Genomic DNA, 23,157 nt, shown 5'->3' on the forward strand with positions numbered 1-23,157 from the left:
GCGGGGCTGGGCTCCTCCGCGGGGCTCTGCTCTTCCGCGGGGCTCGGCTCCTCCGCCGCCTTATCCCGCTGCTCGGCAGCCGCTTCCTTCTGCTCCTCGACCGCCCCGGCCTCCTCCACCGGCAGCCGTCCCCTGGCGGCCTCCGGCCCCGCTCCCGCCGCCGCTTGGTCCCCGGGGCCGCTCTCCCGGGCCGCTTCAGCAGCCGCCGGCTCCCACGACCGCTCCCCCTCAGCTCCCCGCAGCCTCACGAAGATGGAGAGTAGGGCGAGGGCCAGGACGGTGAAGAGCAGCCGGACGGCCAGGTACAAGTCCCCGGCCACGTCCGTCCCGCCCTGCTGCTGGAGCCCGCCCGTATTACAAGCCATTGCCATAAAGCACAGTGAGACAAGAACCTTAGCCCAGGCCCCACACTTGATAAACACTATCACAGCAAATACCGGCTCTACGTAAGTTACAACGGTCTGAAGCTGTGAGATCAAGAAGAACAACTCTGATACCCAATAAATCAGCATTGTGACGAATGACTATTAATCCAGTCAAATCTGTCGTTATCTCAACCCTTCGCGCCCCACGTTGGGCGCCAAAAAGAACTGTCGTGGTTTAAACCCAGTCAGGTAATTCGTTCGCTCACTTCCCCCCCCCTTTCTTGCCCTCCCCCTGCTCCCGGAGGGACGGAGAGGAGAATCGAAAAGAATGCAACTCCCACGGGTTGAGATAAGAACAGTTTAGTAACTAAGGTATAACACAGATCACTACTGCTACCACCAATAATAACAATGATAAAGGAAATAACAAGGGAAGAGAATACAACACCTCAGCACCAGCCGACCGATAACTTGCCCCCCTCAGCCCGACCAAGCTCCGACCGATACCTCCTCCAACCCTGCAGACTCCCAGCCCTTCCGGCTAACTCCCAGTTACATCCTGGGCATGACGTGCTGTGGTATGGAATACCTCTTTGGTCAGTTTGGGTCAGGTGTCCTGTCTCTGCTTCCTCCTGGCTTCCCCTCCCCCCTGGCAGAGCATGAGGCTCACAAAGTCCTTGGCCAAACCAAAACATCCTTGTTATCATCTCTGTTCCCGAGCTGAAAGTCAAAACACTGCACTGCACCAGCTACCAAGAAGGAGAAAAAATGACTGCTACTGCTGAACCCAGGACACTCATGCTCTGCCAGGGATGAGGGGAAGCCAGGAGGAAGCAGAGACAGGACACCTGGCCCAGGCTAGCCAAAGAGGTATTCCATACCACAACATGTCATGCCCAGGGGGGTAACTGGGAGTTACCTGGAAGGACATGGGGTCTTCTGGGTGTACCTTGTTTTTTGGCGGGTGGTATCGTATTCTCTTCCCTTGTTATTTTCTCTTATCATTGTTGTTGGTGGTGGTAGCGGTGGTGATTTGTGTTGTACATTGTTTGTTGCACTGTTTTTGTCTCAACCCGTGGGAGCTGCATTCTTTTGGTTCTCCTCCCCATCCCTCTGGGAGTGGGGAAGGGGAGATCCCTCTGGGAGCGGGGAAGGGGAGATCCCCCAGGAGGGGGACGCGGGCCTCGATTGCTTCCAGCCCGGCACCACTCACTGGGAGTGAGTGAACAAGCTGTCTGGGTAGGTTTAAACCACGACAATCGGGCAAAGGGACTCATTTCCAGAACAACCTTATTGACGCTTGGTGCAAAGAGTATGGCATTGAGTGGGTATATCACATTCCCTGTCTTGCACCTGCATCTGGGAAAAGCAAATGGTATAATGGACTGTTAAAAACTACACTGAGATCAATGGGTGGGGGAACTTTCAAGCATTGGGATACACATTTATCAAAAGCCACCTGGTTGGTCAACACTAAGGGATCTGCCAAAAGGGCTGGCCCAGCCCAATCAGAACTTTTGCATACTGTAGAAGGGGACAGAGTTGCTGTGGTGCACATAAAGAATTTGTTGGGGAAGGCAGTCTGAGTTATTCCTGCTTCAGGTAAAGGCAAACCCACTTGTAGGATTGCTTTTGCTCAGGGACCCAGATATAATTGGTGGGTAACGCGGGAAATGGGGAAATCTGATGTGATTTGATTTTAGGGGAAAACAGCCAGTGAAATCAAATGTATTCTTTTGCCTGCTATATAACACTTTAATGGTCCCCCTTGTTGTGGGGAAAGAGCTTGCATGTTCTTGTGAGTTTGGGAGCTATGCTGGTGGTGGCATATGCCACCGGTAGGGTATCCCATGCCAGACAGGTCTCAACTGAAGGGTCAGACAAAGTGTGTCCATGGGCAGGATGGGCTCACTAGCCTTTGGGCAACCATCCTAGGAGGACAACTCTAACTTCAAATCTGGGCAGATGGAGCTCATTTAGCTCTGTAAGGCCATCCATCTAAGAGAAGGATACTCTAATCAAATGTATGACCTGAGGACTTTGTTGTCACCATCCAAGATGGCTAGGCCCTGGCAGATAAACATCAGGTGTAAAGGGTGGGGCCAGTTCTGCGCACGCTGTGCCTCACCTAAAATATCCACTGCTCAGGACTGAAGGGTTTACCCACACTTGCAAAGCCCTGTAGCGACAGGCGAGGGATGAAATGGGAGGTGATAAGGTGCACTGGAAGTCGCGGATCCAGCCCTGCATGCAGGCAGTTCAGGAGATTGGTCGCTTGAGACTGACCCAGGAGATGACAGTCATGTTCGGCAATGTCCTGAATGACCAAGCAGCCTTTTTTCAAGGAGATTACTGCTAGTTCCATATGGAGAGAGGCCTAGAAAAGGTGGCCTAACCAAAGCTCATCTCCCCCTCCACCTGGTTGGCTAGCCGCGGCCAACAGGCATCTTCTGTTGTGGGTGATTAAAGACTGAGACAAGGGGGCAAAAAATCACAAAATGGAATAGAGAAACCTTTAGAATTAGTTTTAAGTAATGTTAAGAATGATGGCTTTGTAACAGTAGCAATGGAAAATTACTGAGGTGCATGATACATAGAGAAAAAAATAGAGTACAGCTAGAGAACATACTGAGAATTCTCACAAGATAAATTGTTATAGTTGTGACATAGTCTAAGAAAAACAGTCTAGAAGAACAGGACACAGGGATAAGGAGTATCTGGGAACCGCAGGTGTCCAGGATGGGCCACAGTTAAACTAACTGATAAGAAGGAGGACAGGAGGATTATTATGTCTCTGGTGCTAATGAACCAATTAAACTGGTATGATCATCTACTGCGTGTGCTTCAAAGGCTGCCAGAAGTGATGAAGATTGTTGGAAGAAGTAAACGACCCTCAGAGACCACCACCACAATTCTGTACGCATGCGGGGAACTTTCTGGAAAATTATGTAATCCATATGTAGCCTCATGAATACATATGTATGCCCAGTGGCTATAAAAGGACGGCTTGTGTGGCAATGGGGAGACACACATTAGGAGGAGCTATCCGCCGTGTCTCCCGGCGCCGCAATGAAGAATACCTACTTGTCAGCTTGAAAACTTTGTTGGCAAGTTTGTTCCGGGAGTTTTCTCCCAATCAGTTTGGCACCCCAGATGGGACCCTCTCTGCTCGGCTGCAGGACCCGCTGAGGACAGGGCTCCCTAGGGCCCTCGGGAATTTTTCCCAGAGGGATCCTCGACTCATTCGGATCACTGCGGGAGCAGACAAGGACCATCTTCATAAAAGGTATTCTTTTCTTCTATATAGTCTGTAAGGTGCAGGGGGCATCGTGCATAAAGACTAAATTGGTAATTGGGTTGGTTTGGAAAGTGTATGCAAGGTTTGGAAGCCTTCCGTAAATCAAGATAGCATCCGTTTGCTATACACCCACAAGAAGCAGGGGACATCTTGTGGTTTGGGCAGTGGGCGTCTTGTTGAAAAGGTTTTGGATTTTACTGGTATATAGCCACAAGAAGCAGGGGGCTTCTTGTGGTTTGGGTTCTGAAAGATGCAGGGGGTGTCTTGTGGAAATGGTTTTGGATCTTGTTGGTATTTATTTTGTGCTTGTTACATTAAGGATTTTGGTATTCTGATTTTGGTATCAGTGACAGACTGTTATAACTAAGCAGGGGGCATCTTGTGGTTTGGGTCCTACAAGACACAGGGGTTGTCTTGTGGAAATGTTTTTGGGTCCAGTGTGCTATCAACAGCCCATAAGGGATTTGATTCAGTGATGCTGTCAGTGTGGGTCCCCGAATAGGTTAGTCAAATCACCCTCCGATACAGTGGGCTGTCCAGTACGTCCCACAGTGGGATGCAGACAAGCTGGTCGGGCACAAGGGTCTCGTCCTTCTTGGGACACTGACAGGCTGGTCAACTATAAAGGGTTCAAGGAAACCCCCCTATTAATGTTACAATATGGTCTGAGCCATAGGGGTTAGGATGTATTGCTTTTGATTCGACTGGTATTTGTCTCATTTTGTGGCTTGTTACAGTAATGATTTTGGTCTTGTGATTTTGGTACTGGTGACAGGATGTTATAGTTGTGTTATTAACTGTTGTTTGTTTGGTTGAATTTTAGTCTGTCTTTGTCTCAAGTGCTGTAACTGTGTGGAGTGTGTCTGTGGGATTCCGTTTGTGTATGTGTGTGAATGTGAGATTGATAATGGAAAATCATCAGAATGAAGACATCTTGAAAAAGAGTTCTTTGGGTGCATTTTGGCGCACTGGAAAGAACTTGGAGGGTCTCCTGGGGGCTTGGTAAATAAGAAAACATTGGTAAAATATTGTAACCAATGGTGGCCTTTGTATACTTTGGAAGATCAAGAAAAATGGCCTAAAAATGGAGCTATGAACTATAATACATTGTTACGATTAATGTTGTTTTGAGGGGGCAAGGAAAATGGCATGAAGTAATGTATGCAGATATGTTTTTCACTTTAAGAAATCATGCAGAGTGACAGACTGAATGCAAAATTTATATAGCTCTGCCAGATTCCTTAATTTTGGCTTTGGAAAAGGACAGGGAAAAACTGAAAAGCTGAAGAGATGTTTTCAGCCTGTGATATTGGGGAAAGATGCTTAAAGTTAAAAAAACAGTAATCAGGAAGATAGGTTGAAAATTATGTATCACAGGTACCTCCGAGAGAGGCATCCTCTGCATCTGTCCTATCTGATATTGATAAGGAGGAAGAGATTGCTGTCACTGGCAACAAGCAGCACATTCACATTCAGAATTAAGAAAGGGTTAAAACAGAAGTGCTGTTGCAGAGGCAGGCATCTGCAGCTCCTGCAGAGCAGGGTGAACAACTGTGAGGAAAAAAAAAGGGAAAACCAAGGGGAAAGGGGGGGAGCTTGGGTAGCTCCTGTATTTGAGATGGGAAGAGTGACGACAGGCAGAGGTGGGGGAGTGGGCTCTTCTGTGGAACCGGATCGGTGTGCGTGCTATGGGGAATTTGGACGTTGGAAGTGAGAATGCCCTGGGGGGGGGGAGGGGCAGTGCCATGGGGTGGCTCCGGTGACTGAATTGTAACTAGACTGACAGAGACCTGGGGAATCTACCCTAGCAGAACCACTGATTAAATTAAAACTAGGGACTAGAGGAAATAAAGTGGAATTTTAGGAATTTTAGTGGATACAGCAGCAAATTATTTGGTGTTAAATCAGAGCGAAAAGAATTCGTTACAGATGTGGGAGCTACTGGCCACCAAGAAAAAGTGGGGGGAAAAAAAAAAAGGCATTCTTTCTGAAACCTTTAAAGTACAAATTGAGAAAACAAATAGGAATGCATAAATTTTTATGCATGCCAAATTCTCTGAAATCTTTATTAGGGTGAGAAGCAACATTTAAAGAAGACAAAATGGAATTTAGAGTTAAAAACAATCAATTAATTGCAGTTTTGAGTTTATCTTTAATTCAACAGAAAAGCAAAAAGGAGGACCTCCCTGAAATAGAAGGAATCCTTAATCAGGTATATGTGGGAGTATGGGCATCTGAAGTTCCAGGCAAGGCAAAAAATGCTTTGCCTGTTAAAGTGGAAACAAAAAGAGGGGGGTCTGCCCAATTAGAATACAACAGTATCCCTTAAAATTAGAAGATCAAAGGGAATCAAAGAAATCATTGATAAATTTTAAAATATAGATTATTAATTGAGTGTGAATTGGAATATAATGCTCCTATTTGTACAGTAAAGAAATATCATGGGAAAAGTTGCGGATTGGTTCAAGATCTTAGAGAAATCAACATAATTGTAGAGGATATTCACCCAGTAGTAACTAATTCATATGATTTATTGACTAAATTGAATAATAATCAGAAATGGTTTGCCATCCTGGATTTAAAGGATGCTTTCTTTTGCTTACCATTGGCCAAAGAAAGCCAAAATTATTTGCTTTCGAATGGGAAAATCCTGACACAGGAAGAAAAACTCAATTAACTTGGACAGTATTACCTCAGGGGTTTTAAAGGAGTCCAGCAATTTTTGGAAATCAGTTAGCATGAGAATTAGAGTCATGAAAGCCACCTGCTCAGACAGGAACTCTTACAATATGTGGATGACCTATTAGTTGCTACAGAAACAAAGGAAGAATGTGTCCAGTGGACAGTGGAATTATTAAATCTTCTGGGACTGAATGGTTATTGGGTATCCAGACAAAAGGCCCAACTAATCCAAACCTGAGTTTCCTACTTAGGATATAAAATAACAGGAGAACAGAGAGAACTTGGAACTGCCAAAAAAGAAGCCATTTGCCAGACTCCACGACCGTTGACCGTCAAGGAGCTCCGGACATTCCTGGGAATGACAGGATGGTACAGACTTTGGATCCATGATTATGGTGTTCTGGTAAGACCACTATATGAACTGTCGAAGGGAAACCCTCCCTCTTTGGACTGGACTGATAAAGCAGAGGAGGCTTTTAGAAATTTAAAGATAGAGTTAATAAGAACTCCAGCTCTGGGAATTCCGGATGTGACGAAACCATTTTGGCTATATTCCTATGAAAAACAAGGAAAGCCCTGGGAGTCCTAGCTCAGAACCTAGGACCATACAGAAGGGCAGTGGCGTATTTTTCAAAACAGCTGGATGAAGCAAGCAAAGGATGGCCCGGATGCCTAAGGGCTGTGGCAGCAGTCGTCATGAATATTGAAGAGGCTCGCAAATTCACCTTGGGACAAAAGATCACTGTGCATGCCCAGTGGCTATAAAAGGACGGCTTGTGTGGCAACTGGGGGACACGTTAGGAGGAGCTATCCCCCGTGTCTCCCGGCACCACAATAAAGAATACCTACTTGTCAGCTTGAAAACTTTGTTGGCAAGTTTGTTCCTGGAGTTTTCTCCGAATCAAGACAAAGAGACAAAGGCATACACCTGCCTCCAAAGGTGTGTCCAGATTGACACTCTCATGTTGGAATATCAGAACCATGATTGATACAGTGAACAGTGGGTGTCCTGAGTGCCATTCTGCGCTAATTGCCCACAAATTGTCACAACTTAACATTGATATTGCTGCTCTCAGTGAAGTTCGCCTTCATGAGGAAGGTAGCCTTAAAGAACATGGCGCCGGCTATACACTCTACTGGTTAGGCAAGCCCAAAACTGAAAGTCATCTTTCTGGAGTTGGCTTTATGATTAAAAACTCCATTGTCTAAACTTGAAAATTTGCCGATAGGTTATTCCGATCACATTATCTCTTTGCATCTTCCACTACACTAGCTTTCAGGCTAACCTTCAAACTAGGCTTGAAGACCAGCTTATAGATTCTTCTCCTGAAGCGCTTTGGCAACATATTAAAAATAGCATCCTGCAGTCCTCCCTAGAATCCATTGGGTTCTCCTTAAAGAAAAACAAAGACTGGTTTGACAATAACAACCAGGAGGTCCAGGAATTTCTGACAGAGATCTGCTCATCCAGCACACCTTGCTCAGCCACTTTGCCATGTAAGAAAAGCAGCCTTTTGTCTTGCATGTAGCAAACTCCAACAGAAACTTCGAGACATCCAGAACAAGTGGTGGCTCATCCTAGCAGAAAAGACTCAATTATGTGCAGATTTGGGTGACCATAGAGGATTCTATGAGGCTCTGAAAGCAGTGTATGGACCCACATTTCAGGTTCAAAGCCCCTTACTTAGTGCAGATGGCCAAATGCTTCTTACAGATAAAATCTTCATCCTGAATCATTGGTCTGAACATTTTCAAACACTCTTTAGTGCTAACCATGTAGTCCAAGGCAAAGGACTCCAGCACATTTTACAACATCCAGTGAAAAATGAATTGGATTTAGCCCCTACCATGGGAGAGACTCTTAAGGCTATATAGCAGGTGAAAACTGGCAAGGCATCTGGTGTCAATGGAATCCCACCTGAAATCTGGAAGCACGGAGGCCAAGCACTTCATGCTAAATTTCACGAGCTAGTTGTGCACTGTTGGGAACAAGGTAAATTACCATCAGATTTTCATGATGCAATCATCATCACTCTGTATAAGAAAAAAGGTGTAAAGTCAGACTGCTCAAGCTACTGAGGTATAATTCTGCTCTCCATTGCTGGAAAAATTCTTGCAAGAATACTATTGAACAGATTAGTACCTGCTATTGCAGAAGAGCTTCTACCTGAAAGTCAGTGTGGTTTCAGAGCTAATAGAAGTACCACAGACATGGTATTTGTTCTCAGACAGCTGCAAGAAAAGTGTAGAGAACAGAATAAGGGTCTCTATGTAACTTTCGTTGACTTCACCAAAGCTTTAGACACTGTGAGCAGAAAAGGCCTGTGGCTGATATTGGAATGATTAGCTTGTCCGCCCAAGTTCCTCAAAATGATTATTCTGTTACATGAGGATCAGCAAGGCCAAGTCAGATATGGCAATGTGCTCTCTGAGCCCTTCCCAATAACCACTGGTGTGAAACAAGGTTGCGTTCTCGCACCAACTTTATTTACAGTCTTCTTCAGCATGATGCTCCACAGGGCTATGGTAGACCTCGACGAACAAAACAGCATTTATATTTGATATCATACTGATGGTAGCCTATTAAATCTAAGGCAACTGAAGGCCCACACTAAGACCCTAAATCATCTTGTCCGTGAACTGTTTTTTGCTGACGATGCCGCCCTTGTTGCCACAGAAGCAGCTCTGCAGCATTTAACATCTTGCTTTGCAGAGGTGGCTGAGCTTTTTGGGCTGGAAGTCAGCTTGAAGAAGACAGTAGTTCTTTACCAACCTGCAACACAAGAAGATTATCATCATCCCCACATTACCATTGGCGAGTCAGAGCTTAAGTCAGTTCAGCAGTTCAGCTATCTGGGAAGCATTTTTTCCTCGGATGCCAGGATAGATAAAGAGATAGACAACAGAATAGCAAAGGCACATAGAGTCTTCGGAAAACTCCATAAAAGAGTCCGGTGCAATAAACACCTGAAGAAAAGTACAAAGATTAGTGTCTATCGAGCCATTGTACTGTCTACTCTTTTATATGGGTCTGAATCATGGGTTATCTAGCGCCATCACCTGCAACTCCTCGAACGCATTCATCAGCGCTGCCTTTGTACAATTCTAAACATTAATTGGACTATGTGTCAAATGTTACTGTCCTTGAACAGGCAGGGGTCACCAGTATCAAGGCCATATTGTTGAAATTGAAGCTGTGCTGGGCAGGACACGTCTCCAGGATGAAGGATCACCGCCTCCCTAAGATCGTGTTTTATGGTGAACTTGCCACTGGTTGCCACAAGAGAAGTGCCCCAAAGAAGAGATATAAGGACTCCCTGAAACAATACCTTAGCCTTGGCCATACTGACTACCATCAGTGATCCACCTTGGCCTCCAATTGGGAGACTTGGAGACACACCATACATAATGCAGTTTGAGAACTCACTCAGAACTAGTCTCAAGGAGAAAATACAACATAAAAAGAATCACGTCCCGCCTATACCACCCAAGGAGACCTTTCACTGTGCTTTTTGCAACTGGATTTGCCTATCTCACATTGGTCTTTTTAGTCATCAGGGAGCTTGTAGTAAGCGTGGGTAAAGCCCTTCCCAAATCTTCGTTCGCGAAGTCAAGCCATGAGCCTGCCAGCTAGATGTCTTCAGGTCACGAGAGACTGGCCCTGACTTCCCTCCGACCATCATCCCAACAAAGAATGAACTTTGACGAAACCTGATGAGCTCAGCAGTGACCAGACAAGTTTGTCAGTGTCGCCAGGTGTTGTATGGACTCAGTTAGCATGAGTCGGGCTTTTCAGTTAGCATAAGTAGAGCTTCAGTAAGCATAAGTAGAGCTTCTCTATAAGTGGAAAAATACTAGGCCAGAGGGGAGGTTAGCCAGAGATAGCAGTGGAGGAAATGAAAATGCAACGTTAGCGATGAAATTGCAATGTTAGCGATGAAATTGCAATGTTAGCGATGTTAAGAACAGATGTTAAGAACAAAAAACAGGATGTAAAACTGCAGTGTATGGATGTTGAGGTTAGTGCTAAACATAGGTAACTGTTGTAACTTGTATTTAGCAACTTTGTGTAAAACCCAATCAGAAGCTTGTTGGCAAGGCATGTTAACCAATCAGCGTGTAATTAATGTGTGGATTTGTGTATAAAAGATCATGTCTGATGCTCAATAAATGGCAATTGCTTGATCACATTGATCGTCTCTGTGTTGTCCACAACTCCCGCGTCGACAGCCAGGAGGCAACAATCCAATGCTGCACACCGTCTCTCCTGCCCTGAAAGACTGTTACAAGAGATGGAGCATGACATCATAGACTGGATGAATTCAGAAGTCTTATAGGGATTGGTCCATGGATTAAGTAATGAGATCTCTTGCTTTGTGTCTGTGTGGGTATGTGTATGTATATATATATATGAGACAAGAGTGATGGTATACTGAAAAATGTGGGATCTTAGCATGACGTGAATGGTATGGAATAAGGGGTGGATTCTGTCCTTGGTTCAGCTATAGCAGCCATTTTTCTCCTTCTTAGTAGCTAGTGCAGTACAGTGTTTTTGATTTTCAGCCTGGAAGCAATGCTGATAACACTGATGCTTTTAATTGCTTCTAAGTAATGTTTACACCGACAAAGGACTTTCTGAGTCTCATGTTTTGCCATGGTGGTAGGGAAGCCAGGAGGAAACAGAGACGGGACACCTGACCCAAACTATCCAAAGGGCTATTCCATACTACAGCACATCAAGCCCAATATATAAATTTAGGGGAGTTACCTGGAAGGCGCAGATTGCTGCTTGGATCGGGCTGGGTATCGGTTGGTGGGTAGTGAGCGGTATTCTCTTCCCTTGCTATTTCCCTTATCATTATTATAATTGATGGTAGCAGTAGTAGTTTTGTATTATACCTTAGTTACAAGACTGTTCTTATCTCAACCCGTGGGAGTTACATTCTTTCGATTCTCCTCCCCATCCCTCTGGGAGCGGGGGGAGGAAGAAGGGGGCAGTGAGTAAGCGGCTGCATGGTTCTGAGAAACCAGCAGGGCTTAAACCACAACAACATTTTCCTGATGATGTATTTTAGTCGTATTTGGAGATTTTTTTTTTTTTCTAGGCTTGCTTCCTTGCAAACTGTTATTACTGTAACATCTAACCAGTGCCAGAGCATGGCACCAGGCATCTATTTCCATGGAAGCTTTTAACTGTCAACACCAAAGCAATTTTCTAGTCCTTAAAATGGACCACTCTTTGGATAAAGAATTGGCTGGATGGCCACATACAGAGAGTTGCGGTAAACAGCTCAATGTCCATTTGGAGAACAGCAATGAGTTGTGTCCCTCAGGGATTGGTGTTGGGCCCAATCTTGTTCAACATCTTTGTCGGTGACATGGACAGTGAGGTTGAGTAAGCCCTCAGCAAGTTTGCCAATGACACCAAGCTGTGTGGTTTGGTTGATACACTGGAGGGAAGGGATGCCATCCAGAGGGACCTTGACACGCTTATGTGGTGGGCCAATGCCAACCTCATAAAGTTCAACCAAGACAAGTGCAAAGTCTTACAGTGGGGTCGGGGCTATCCCAGGCACATCTGGGCAGAGAAGGGATTCAGAACAACCCTGTGGAGAAGTACTTGGGGGTGTTGGTTGATGAGAAACTGAAGCCAACTGTATATATGCCCATTGCTTATCTGCATATAAGATTTCTCTAACCCACTGTTCAGAATCAAAGGGGGAATGACACTTTTTAGCCTACAAATATACTAATGATCCTAGCACTAGAAGGTAGGAATCAGGCTAAGAAATTTAGTTCCAACACCAAGTTCTTCACCAACAAAAGAGTTTCATTATGTACCGCAAATTTTTTCTGGCTACTGGGTAAAATGGTTATCCTATGTTCTAAAGACTCTTCTCTCTCATGCTCCCTCCCCCCCCCCCCTTTTTTTCCCCTATTTCTTAGTGTGCTGTCTGAATGAATCATTGGAAAAGTATTAGGAGCCTACAGATTTTTTTTCTAATACTTTCCATATTTATCACACAAGCTAAAGAAAATATTAATCTGAACTAAAATTTAGCAGATTCAGAGACATATAAACAGAATACATTTGAAAATATTAATTTTCTCACCCTCCTTAAAAGTTTCTCTGAGGTACAAAACATGGGCTGGAGAAAGGGCAGGATTTGGAGAGCAAATGCTCCTGTTCAGAATAGTCTAGTCAGATCCATAAAAATCTCCTCAGCCTGTTTCTCACAGTAAGTTCCACTCTCATCAGCCTCATTACACTAGCTTAGATAATTACACTACTGTTAGGCTTGCAGTCCCACTGAAGGTTGTGACCCTTACTTCAGGAAAGACAATTTTCAGCATAGTAGATGCCTTGGCAGAAGAACAGTGATTTTTGTCACACCTAAATTGAATTATTGCAATGCATTATGCTTACCAAAGAGCTTTCAGGAGCTCCAGGTAGTAGGAACTATAGCCACATTATTTAAGCTGGCAAAGTCAAAATGAACACATCACTTGTGTGCTGTGGGAACACCAGGCCTGGGTTCCCATACACTTTCAGGTGAAGTGATGATCTAGAAAAGCTATAAATAGCATTGGACATGAGTAATGTTGAAAATGCTTCACTTTGTTGCATATTTCTTGTCTGGCTACAAAGCTTGTTGAACTCACTAGAAAGCCATCAGCACTGTTGGATTTTGGACTGCTCAACAAGAACAATCTTTGTATTTCTAATTGCAGGTATTAAAGTGTTTTACTGCAGGTGTTCAAGCCACAGGAGTGTAGTGCATCCAACGCTCCAATGGTAACTGCAAGAGATCACACTTTATTTACTACTCTTGCAGATCAAGGATGCAAAAAGCATAAAGCACCAGAAATACATCTTAACTGAACTAGATCATGCAGTGAAACTTCAAACCGTGCCAACCTGCAACAGCTTCGCTTCATTACAGGCCTTCCAGTGGAATTTATTGAGGAGTGCTTACCAATCTTCTTCAAGGAAAAGAATACTGTACCTCTCTTTGAGTATCAGCCAGGTGCTGAACAACTTTCTCACAGACTTTTCAGCTATGGTTATGTCAGTTGTTGTGCTTCTTTGTCAAACGCTTTTCATGTCAACTTCAACTTTATCTTTCCAACCTCCATTGTCACATATCGTTACCCTTGCAGCAGTGGCTCAGCGCTATGGTGAGAATGGGAAAGTGGCACTCGACTGCTGCATGACTTACTGAAAAACAGCTGTCAACAGTTGCAACATGAACCTGGTCCCTCAGCTCACTGCTTTACATAATATAGTCTAGATAAAAATGTGAGATTTTGCTGCACATAAGTCCCTGATTAAGACAGAATAGCAAATTAAATTACTCCCTCCTTGAATGTCAGGGGTACTGCTGTATTTGCAAGGGAAAAGAGAATATAAGATTTTTAGCTAATCTGGGCATGGAGAAAACAGAGCAAATTTATTCAGTCTGACAGCAATCTCTCACTTCTACCCTACAGTAATATTTTCAACTGATTTTTTTTTTTGGCTGTGGAGTATTGCATATACTCTTCTGCCCTCTGACAATTCAGCGTTCTTGGATCTCTATCCTTCCTACCCAGTCCCATATGGAAAATCATTTTACAAGTCTGACACACACTCAAGTTAAACAAGTTGGGTGAAAGATACAAGCAATGGAAAAGTTTTCATGATTTTGAAAAACACTAATAAAAATATTTTATTCAACAAACTAACATTTCTATGCAGGGTTTACAACTCACAGTCCACAGCACTGTGGTAGTCCATTAAATTCAAAAGGAAAAACTGGTTAGAGAAACGAAGAAAACACAGAACTCATTAGCCTTTATCAGTAATAGGTATTTTCTGTGGTAATCTTGATACTCTGAAGCAGATTTAAAGTCACTGTCGGTAATAAACTGCAAAGTAGAGCAAACAAACTGCAAGACTAGGCTGTTTTCTTGCATCACTTTTGTCCTTACTAATAACAAGCTTTCACTTGTGCAAGTAAAGACACTCAATTCATATGTATGAAAAATACACAACAAATACATCTATATGCAGCTGCTACAAGCAGAACTGTTTTTCTTTCTTATTTTCTCTTAGGTAGTAATTCAAAAGATAATTCTAAAAATCTAAGTTATAGCATAGTATTGAAATAAGCACAAAAATAAAGCAGTAGCCAGCAGTGAGTAAGCAAATAAGGCCTCCTGCAGATCTGTCTCTTAGTCACCATTCATTTTTTCAATATCCTGGAGAACTGAAGTATACATGCATGTCTGCACAACATTGTTCTGGGTTCACCTGTAACAGTTATTTTTCTCCTTCTTAGTAAGTGGTGCAGTGCTGTGTTTTCAACTTCAGTCTGAGAACAATGCTGATAACACCAATGTTTTTAATTGTTGATAAGTAATATTTACTCTGATCAAGGACTTGTTCAGTCTCATGCTCTGCCAGTGAGGAGGGGCACAAGGAACCGGGAGGAAGCAGAGACAGGACACATGACCCAAACTAGCCAAAGGAGGATTCCATACCACAGCACATCATGCCCAGTATATAAACTGAGGGGAGTCACCTGGAAGGCTCACATCACTGCTCAGGTTTGGCTGGGTATCGGTCAGGGAGTGGTGAGAAATTGTATTGTGCATCACTTGTGTTCATTGTTTTTTTTCCCTTTCCCCTTTTAGCTTTATAGTCCCTCCTCTTGTTATTTCCCTTATCATTATTATTATTGGTGGTGGTAGTAGTAATTTTGTATTATACCTTACTTATAGGACTCTTCTTATCTCAACCTGTGGGATTTACATTCTTTCAGTTCTCCTCCCCATCCCTCTGGGGGTGGAGGGAGGGAAGAAGGGCGGGGGAGTGAGTGAGTGGCTGTGTGTTTCTAAGTAACCAGCTGTGCTTAAACCATGACCACCTCAGACCTAACACATAGTAGACAATAAGAAAGCATTTGCTTTTCAGTTGTCTCCACTACACCAGTAACGGTTAAGACCCACTGTTGTTGTTTAAGCCCCCCATTCTTCCTTCTCCCCCACTCCCAGAGACTGAAAAAGTCCTTGATCAGACTAAACCTTACTTAACAACAACTAAAACCATAGGCGTGTTACCAGCATTGTTCTCAGACTAAAGTTGAAAACACAGCACTGCACCAGCTACTTAGAAGGAGAAAAATGACTGCTAGTGCTGAACCCAGGACAATATCCAGCCCTTATTCCATTACATTCACATCATGCTCAGATCCCACATTTTTCAATATACCATTGCCTTTGTCTAATATATATATACACGTATAAATACACACATGCATAAAGAGTGAGATATCATTCCTTAGTCCAAGGACCAATCCCTATAAAGTTGCTGTATTCATTCAGTAAATGATGTCGTGCTCCATCTCTTGTAACAGTCTTTCAGGGCAGGAGAGACGATGTCTAGTGTTGGACTGTTGCCTGCTGATGGCACTGCCAAACTTGTCTGGTCACTGCTGAGCTCGTCTGGTTTTGAGAAAGTTCATTCTTTGTGGGGTGATTATCAGAGGGAAGTCAGAGTCAGTCAATGGTGACCTGAGGACAGTTCTCCATCTGCTGGCTTTTCCCATGACTTTATTCTCAGCTGATGATCATGACAGCACAGATCTTCTTTTCAAAGCCCAGAGAGGTGGAGATGGGCATCTAGCTGACTGCCTATAAAAGTTTTATATCTCAAGCAACAGCATATAATTGAGCACATTGGCTGTTTTCCCCTTTGAGTTACACATCGGAATTCCCATCTTCCTGCATTACCCACCAAGTATACCCAGGTCGATGAGCAAAACCAATCCCACAAGTGGGTTTGCCTTTACCTGAAGCAGGAATAACCCAGACTTCCTTCCCCAGCAAATTCTTTATGTGCACCACAGAAACTTTGTCCTCTTCTACAGTATGCAAAAGTTCTGATTGGGCTGGGCCAGCCCTTTTGGCAGATCCCCTAGTGTTGACCAACCAGGTGGCTTTTGCTAAATGTGTATCCCAATGCTTGAAAGTCCCAACACCCATTGCTCTCAGTGTAGTTTTTAACAGCCCATTGTACCGTTCGATTTTCCCAGAGGCTGGTGCATGGCAGGGGATATGATATACCCACTCAATGCCATGCTCTTTGGCCCAAGTGTCTATAAAATTGTTCTGGAAATTAGTCACTTTGCCTGACTCAGTTCTCTCTGGGGTGCTGTTTCACCACAAGATCTTTTCTCAAGGCCCAGGATAGTGTTCCAGGAAGTGGCATGGGGCACAGTGTATGTTTCCAGACATCCAGTAGCTGCTTCTACCATGGTTAGCACATAGCGCTTGCCTTGGTGGGTTGGTGGGAGTGCGATATAGCCAATCTGCCAGGCCTCCCCATATTTGTACTTCAGCCATCATCCTCCATACCAGACAGGCTTTGACTGAATTGATTGTACGTTTCACATTCATGAATAACTTGGGCAATAGTGTCCATTGTTAAATCCACCCCTCAAACACGATCTCATCTGTATGTTGCATCTCTGCCTTGACGGGATCAGGTGTCATGGGCCCACAGGGCCAAAAATAATTCACCCTTATGTTGCCAATCTAAGTCCATCTGAGCCACTTCAATCTTAGCAGCTTTATCAACCTGTTGGTTGTTTTGGTGTTCCTCAGCAGCCTGACTCTTGGGTACATGAGAACCTACATGGCGTACCTTCACCACAAGATTCTGCACCTGGGCAGCAATATCTTGCCACAGTGCAGCAGCCCAGATGGGTTTACCTCTGCATTGTGAGTTCCTCTGCTTCCATTGCTGCAACCACCCCCACAGGGCATTTGCCACCATCCATGAGTCAGTATAAAGTACTGGCCACTTTTCTTGTTGTCCTGGGTTCATCAGTAGCAGTCATTCTTCTCCTTCTCAGTAGCTAGTGCAGTGCTGTGGTTTTGACTTTCAGCCTGGGAACAGCGCTGATAACATCAGTGTTTTTAGTTGTTGCTCAGTAATGTTTACTCTGACCAAGGACTTCCTCAGTCTCATGATCTGCCTGGGAGGAGGGGAAGCCAGAAGGAAGCAGAAACAGGACACCTGACCCAAACTGACCAAAGAGGTATTCCTTACCACAACACGTCATGCTCACTATATAAACTGGGGGCAGTTACCCAGAAGGGCTAGATCACTGCTCTGTCAAGCTGGGTATCAGTCGGCAGGTGGTGAACAGTTGTATTCTCTTCCCTTGTTATTTCCCTTATCATTATTACCATTGGTGGTAGCAGCAGTGTGTAAGTGGCGAGGAGAAGCAGACAGGCCAACCCAATATGGGTGATAAGCAACTTCTGCTTTATTTGTGACGCAGTTCACACATATATAGGAGTGGTATTCAGCCACTCCTTCTTGGCATAACAGTATTGGTTAGCCCCCACAGCTTCCTCCACATTCTCCTCCCAGGTCCGGTCTCCGGCCACCTGTGGGGGCCACCCCCTGCCTTGCTTGCACAGTCCTCCAGAACTCTATGGTCCTGCTCTTAGAGTCATTCTGCAACAGCAGTGGTTTGTGTTATATCTTAATTACTGGACTGTTCTTATCTCAGTCCGTGGGAGTTACATTCTTTTGATTCTCCTCCCCATCCCTCTGGGAGTGGGGGGATGAAGAGGGGGGAGTGAGTGAACAGCTGCATGGTTTGTAAGTGACAGGCTGGGTTTAAACAACAACACTTGTTCAGCAATGTCCAAGGCCAGCTGGATGGCTTCCACCTCTGCAAATGGACTTGATTCACCCTCTCCTTCAGTGTTTTCTTGAACTTGTCATAGGGGTCTCCATACAGCTGCCTTCCATCTCTGATGCTTTCCAAAGCACTGGAGGGGTCCCCTGGCTTAAGTGCTTGCCCCTACGATCCCACACACCCTGCCACTCATGACTGTCCAGCCTCAGGCAAGATCTCATGGTAGTATTAGTCATTTAATTTTAGACAAGACCCGAGCTGGACCCTGCTTAGCTTCCAAGATTGGACAAGACTGGACATTCTCAGGGTGGTCATGCCATAGGCAAAACATAGAGAGCATATGCAGCAGCAAGCTGGTTCCCAGCAAAAGGAACAGTATGTTTTCAAGGGCACTGAAAGGGTATTCAAGATCTTTAACTTTTCCAGAATCTACTCCTACTGTCAATGGACTGGTGGGGGAGCAGAGGGTATGAGGGAATGTCTTCTCCACAGGTCGACCACCCAAGGGAAGGAAAAAGAAAGATGTGCAATTCTTAAAAATTCCCATTACCTGCCCCCCTAGAATAGAGGTGATGACCACACTGGGAATGCAAGCCAAACCAGTTTCATGATCAATGAGTCTATTGTAAGTCATTACCATGAAGTACAGTGAAACAAGAGCCTTAGCCCAAGCCCCCCAGCCAATAAACATTAGACCAGCAAATACTGGCTGCAAGTAAGGTATGACATGCTGAAAGTCTGAGATCAATAGCAACTTTGAGAGCCAATAAATCAGCACTGTTGATGAATGACTATTAATCCGAAACAATGAATGCTTACCACAAACGCGATTAGACACACTCCCGTCATATCTGTTGTTATCTCAACCCTTCAAGTCTCACATTGGCCTCCAAAAAGAACTGTCATGGTTTAAGCCCTGCTGATTTCTCAGAACCATGCAGCCGCTTGCTCACTCCCCATCTTCTTCTTGCCCCTGATCCCAGAGGGATGGAGAGGAGAATCAAAAAAATGTAACTCCCAAAGGTTGAGATAAGAACAGTAACTAAGGTGTAATACAAAACCCCTATTACTACCACCAATAATTATAAAGATAAGGGAAATAACAAGGGAAAAGAATACAACTGCTCACCACACGCCAACCAATACCCAGCCAGACCCGAGCAGCGATCTAGCATTTCCGGGAAACTGCCCCCAGTTTATATAGTGGGCATGATGTGCTGTGGTACAGAATACCCCTTTTGGGTCAGGTGTCCTGTCTCTGTTTCCTCTCAGCTTCCTGTGCACCTCCTCACTGGCAGAGCATAAGACTGAACAAATCCTTGAATGTGTAAACATTACTTAACAACAACTAAAACTATCTGTGTTATCAGTGTTGTTCTCAAGCTAAAGTTGAAAACACAGCACTGCACCAGCTACTAAGAAGGAGAGAAATGACTGCTACAGCTGAACCCAGGACACACTCCCAAATTAATTTTCTGCCCTTGAAGAGATAGATGGACTAAGGAGCATTTTCATTTTAACCAGAGAAACTGGGAGTTGGTTGAATTTCTCTCTTCTCTGCTGGCTTTGACTGTGACCCATTTAAAGTCACACTGCTCCTACCTGTCCAACATGAATAAGGAGGTCTCCAGCCTTTGAACTGAGAGGGCTTTACCTGCTTTCCTGCTTTTACATTTCTTTTTGAATGACTATGCTTAAATATTTGCAAATGCAATATTCATTTGAGAAATATGATGTAGAGCAGATATGAAGCCCAAAAGAACAAACCACAGACAAATTTTGACAGGAGTTCGGATGTTGTGAATATTGTAAAGGCAAATCAGCATTCCAGGTGGTAACTTCAGGTTTTTCTTGACTGAACAAAGATTTTTAATATTCTCCTCATTAGTAAATGTCATTATTACATAGTACTTTTTTCTTTCTCTGCCTTTTTTTTTTAAATTTATTTAAGAGAATTTGAAGCATTTGGGCACTCTAAACTTCCAGTTTAATGCTGGATTGTGTATGCTTGCTAGCAGGTATCAAAGATAAAATTACATCTAGAAAATGACATTTGTTTTACATTGAGTTTTCTAGGATTTTTTTCTTTGGGTATTGTACAAAGATTGACTCTATGTTGGCACCCGCAGAAGTCACATAAAAGACCTGACTTTGCTGCTGAAATTGCAGATGGGGGATGGATGGATGGAAGGATAGAGGGGATACACAGGCCAGAGGAGACCTTTAGGTCCAGACACAGCATTCGCTTTTTTATCACTCCCTGTTGCCAACTGTTCCTTTCCCAAACTCTACAGCCAAATGCAGGGGTTCTTGGGCTCAAGCAGAGAAAGGAAGGGCAAGCAGGGAAGGGCAAGCAGAGAAGTGCAAACTTCACCTGTACTAAGTTCTTGTCTTGGAGCTGCTTCAAGAAGCAACTGCAACACGGGGATTGCCGACTTCAACAAGGAACTGTACCTGAGGAAGACCAAATTAAGTGTCTAAGCAGTTCCAGCAGGAGTTTATTCTTCCATATCATGTTTGGTGAGAAATGTCCTGCATCTCAAAGAATCACTTCTACCCTTCTTCCTTACCCTCCCTCCCCCCGAAGGGTTTTTTAATTCAGTATTTGTAAAGCTTTCTTTCTTAACAACAGGATAGAGGTTTAATTAAAACTCCAGCTGGTACTAACATAATCCAGCAAAATCTCATCCATTTCCAGCACAACATCCTTGTTTCTAAATTGGAGAGACATCAGTTTGATAGATGGACTACTCAGTGGATAAAGAACTGGCTGGATGGCCTCATGCAAAGAGTTGTGGTCAACAGCTCAATGTCCAGTTGGAAAACAGTAACGAGTGTTGTCCCTCAGGGATTGGTGTTGGGACCAATCTTGTTCAACATCTTTGTTGGCACTGGAATGGGTTGCCCAAGGAAGTTGTGAATGCTCCATCCCTGGGGGTATTCAAGGCTGGGTTGGACAGAGCCTTGGGAGACATATTTTAGTTTGAGGTGTCCCTGCCCATGGCAGGGGGGTTGGAAGTTGATGATCTTAAGGTCCTTTCCAACCCTAACTATTCTATGATTTTATGATTCTATGATTTCAGGGAATAAATCCTTGCTGAGGTTGGTTAACCAAAACTATAGTTTAGGCAGTTTACTTTACTGTTCCTTGAATTTAACTGTACTGCATGAGAAAAGCTGGAAAACCATTCAAATCTCTAACATATTTTACATGATTTTGAAAATGTCTTATTAAGGTAACTTGGTGAATAATGGGTGAGGAACACTAATTTCATTTTAATAGCTGTGTTTCAGACATTATCCTTTGTAATTTCCAGAAAGATGAACAGAAAAAAACCCAGCTGAAATTCCTAATATTCCTTACTTACATCCCTATCTGAATGGCAGAGAAGGCACAGCATCTTCATTGCTAAACGTACACACAGGTTTCTAATTCCTTATTCAACTGAGTGCTATTTATGCAAATAATGTTATTAAAATCACAGGAAAAATCCTGCTTTTTTTTCTGGAGAGTCAGCAGATTTAGGTCTTGGTTTTGGAAACACTAACACATGCAACGCATCAGCAGGGTACACTGAATGTGAAAAATTAAATGAATATTTAAAAAGCTGTTAGTTTGGAATTGTGTTCTTGCTATACTGTGGGGAAAACAAAAATAGAATTTGGCATTGTAAGATGTCTATGTCATCTCATAAAATATATGGCATGTTTGCAGTATCAGGATATGTTTTGAAAACAAAATAATTTCTGTGAGACACACAATGTGGCAAAAACATGAACAAGCACAGGATGGCTCTCAAATAAAACCAAAACTAAACAATTCCTCCAGTGATGACTTATTTTACCATAAAACTAAGACAAATCAGATATCTACTACTAGAACAAGACATTACATTAATCACTAATAAATTCAAACCTGCTTTGGAATGTTCTTAGCACTTAGAATCATAGAATAGTTAGGGTTGGAAAGGACCTTAAGATCATCTAGTTTCAACCCCCCTGCCATGGGCAGGGACACCTCCCACTAAACCATGTCACCCAAGGCTCTGGCCTTGAACACTGCCAGGGATGGAGCATTCACAACTTCCCTGGGCAACCCATTCCAGTGCCTCACCACCCTAACAGGAAAGAAGTTCTTCCTTATATCCAATCTAAACTTCCCCTGTTTAAGTTTTAACCCATTACCCCTTGTCCTATCACTATGGTCCTGTCCTGGCCTACAGCCACACCACCCTGAAAACGCCCGATCTCATCTGATCTCGGAAGCTAAGCGGGGTCGGTCTCGGTTAGTACTTGGATGGGAGACCGCCTGGGAATCCCGGGTGCTGTAGGCTTTTTCCAAAAAGAACTGTCGTGGTTTAAACCCAGTCAGGCAATTTGTTCACTCACTCCCAGTGAGTGGTGCTGGGCTGACAACAATCGAGCCCCCCCCTTCCCCCCCAGGGCTCTCCCCTTCCCCGCTCACGGAGGAACAGGGAAGAGGATCGAAAGGGTGCAACTCCTGCTGGTTGAGACAAGAACAGTCCAGCAACCAATGTACAACACAAATCACCACCACTACTACCAACTACAACAATGATAAGGGAAAATAACAAGGGAAGAGAATACGATACCACCGGCCAAGAAACAAGTCCCACCCGGAAGCCCGTGTCCTTCTGGGTAACTCCCAGTTACCCCCCACCCCGGGCATGACGTGCTGTGGCATGGAATACCTCTTTGCTCAGTTTGGGTCAAGTGTCCTGTCTCTGCTTCCTCCTGGCTTCCCCTCCTCCCTGGCAGGGCATGAGGTTCACAAAGTCCTTGGCCAAGCCAAAACATCGCTATCAGCTCTGTTCCCAGGCCGAAAGTCAAAACACTGCACTGCACCAGCTACCAAGAAGGAGAAACATGACTGCTACTGCTGAACCCAGGACAGGTCCCTAGTGAAGAGTCCCTCTCTAGCACCCTTGTAGGCCCCCTTCAGATACTGGAAGGCTGCTATGAGGTCTCCACACAGCCTTCTCTTCTCCAGGCTGATGGTTAAGAAACCATTAAAATAATAATGTCACATAGACACAAAAATTTCAACAGAGCGGAATGGAGCTAAGAATTCGTTTTCCGAAGAAAGGGATATAAT

The 23,157-nt window shown here is 44.1% G+C and overlaps 1 non-coding gene across 1 annotated transcript; it reads left to right on the forward strand.

Annotated features, from left to right (window-relative positions):
- The first annotated feature begins 22,256 nt into the window (after window positions 1-22,256).
- On the forward strand, window positions 22,257-22,375 carry LOC133279436 (5S ribosomal RNA). Its single transcript, XR_009746891.1, has one exon. It is a non-coding gene; the product is annotated as a 5S ribosomal RNA (ribosomal RNA).
- Window positions 22,376-23,157: the final 782 nt, after the last annotated feature.

This window comes from Pezoporus flaviventris, unplaced genomic scaffold (assembly GCF_033815535.1).
Source record: "Pezoporus flaviventris isolate CSIRO_AGI_PZ_B2104156 unplaced genomic scaffold, CSIRO_AGI_Pfla_v1 ptg000077l, whole genome shotgun sequence".
Taxonomy (NCBI): domain Eukaryota; kingdom Metazoa; phylum Chordata; class Aves; order Psittaciformes; family Psittacidae; genus Pezoporus; species Pezoporus flaviventris.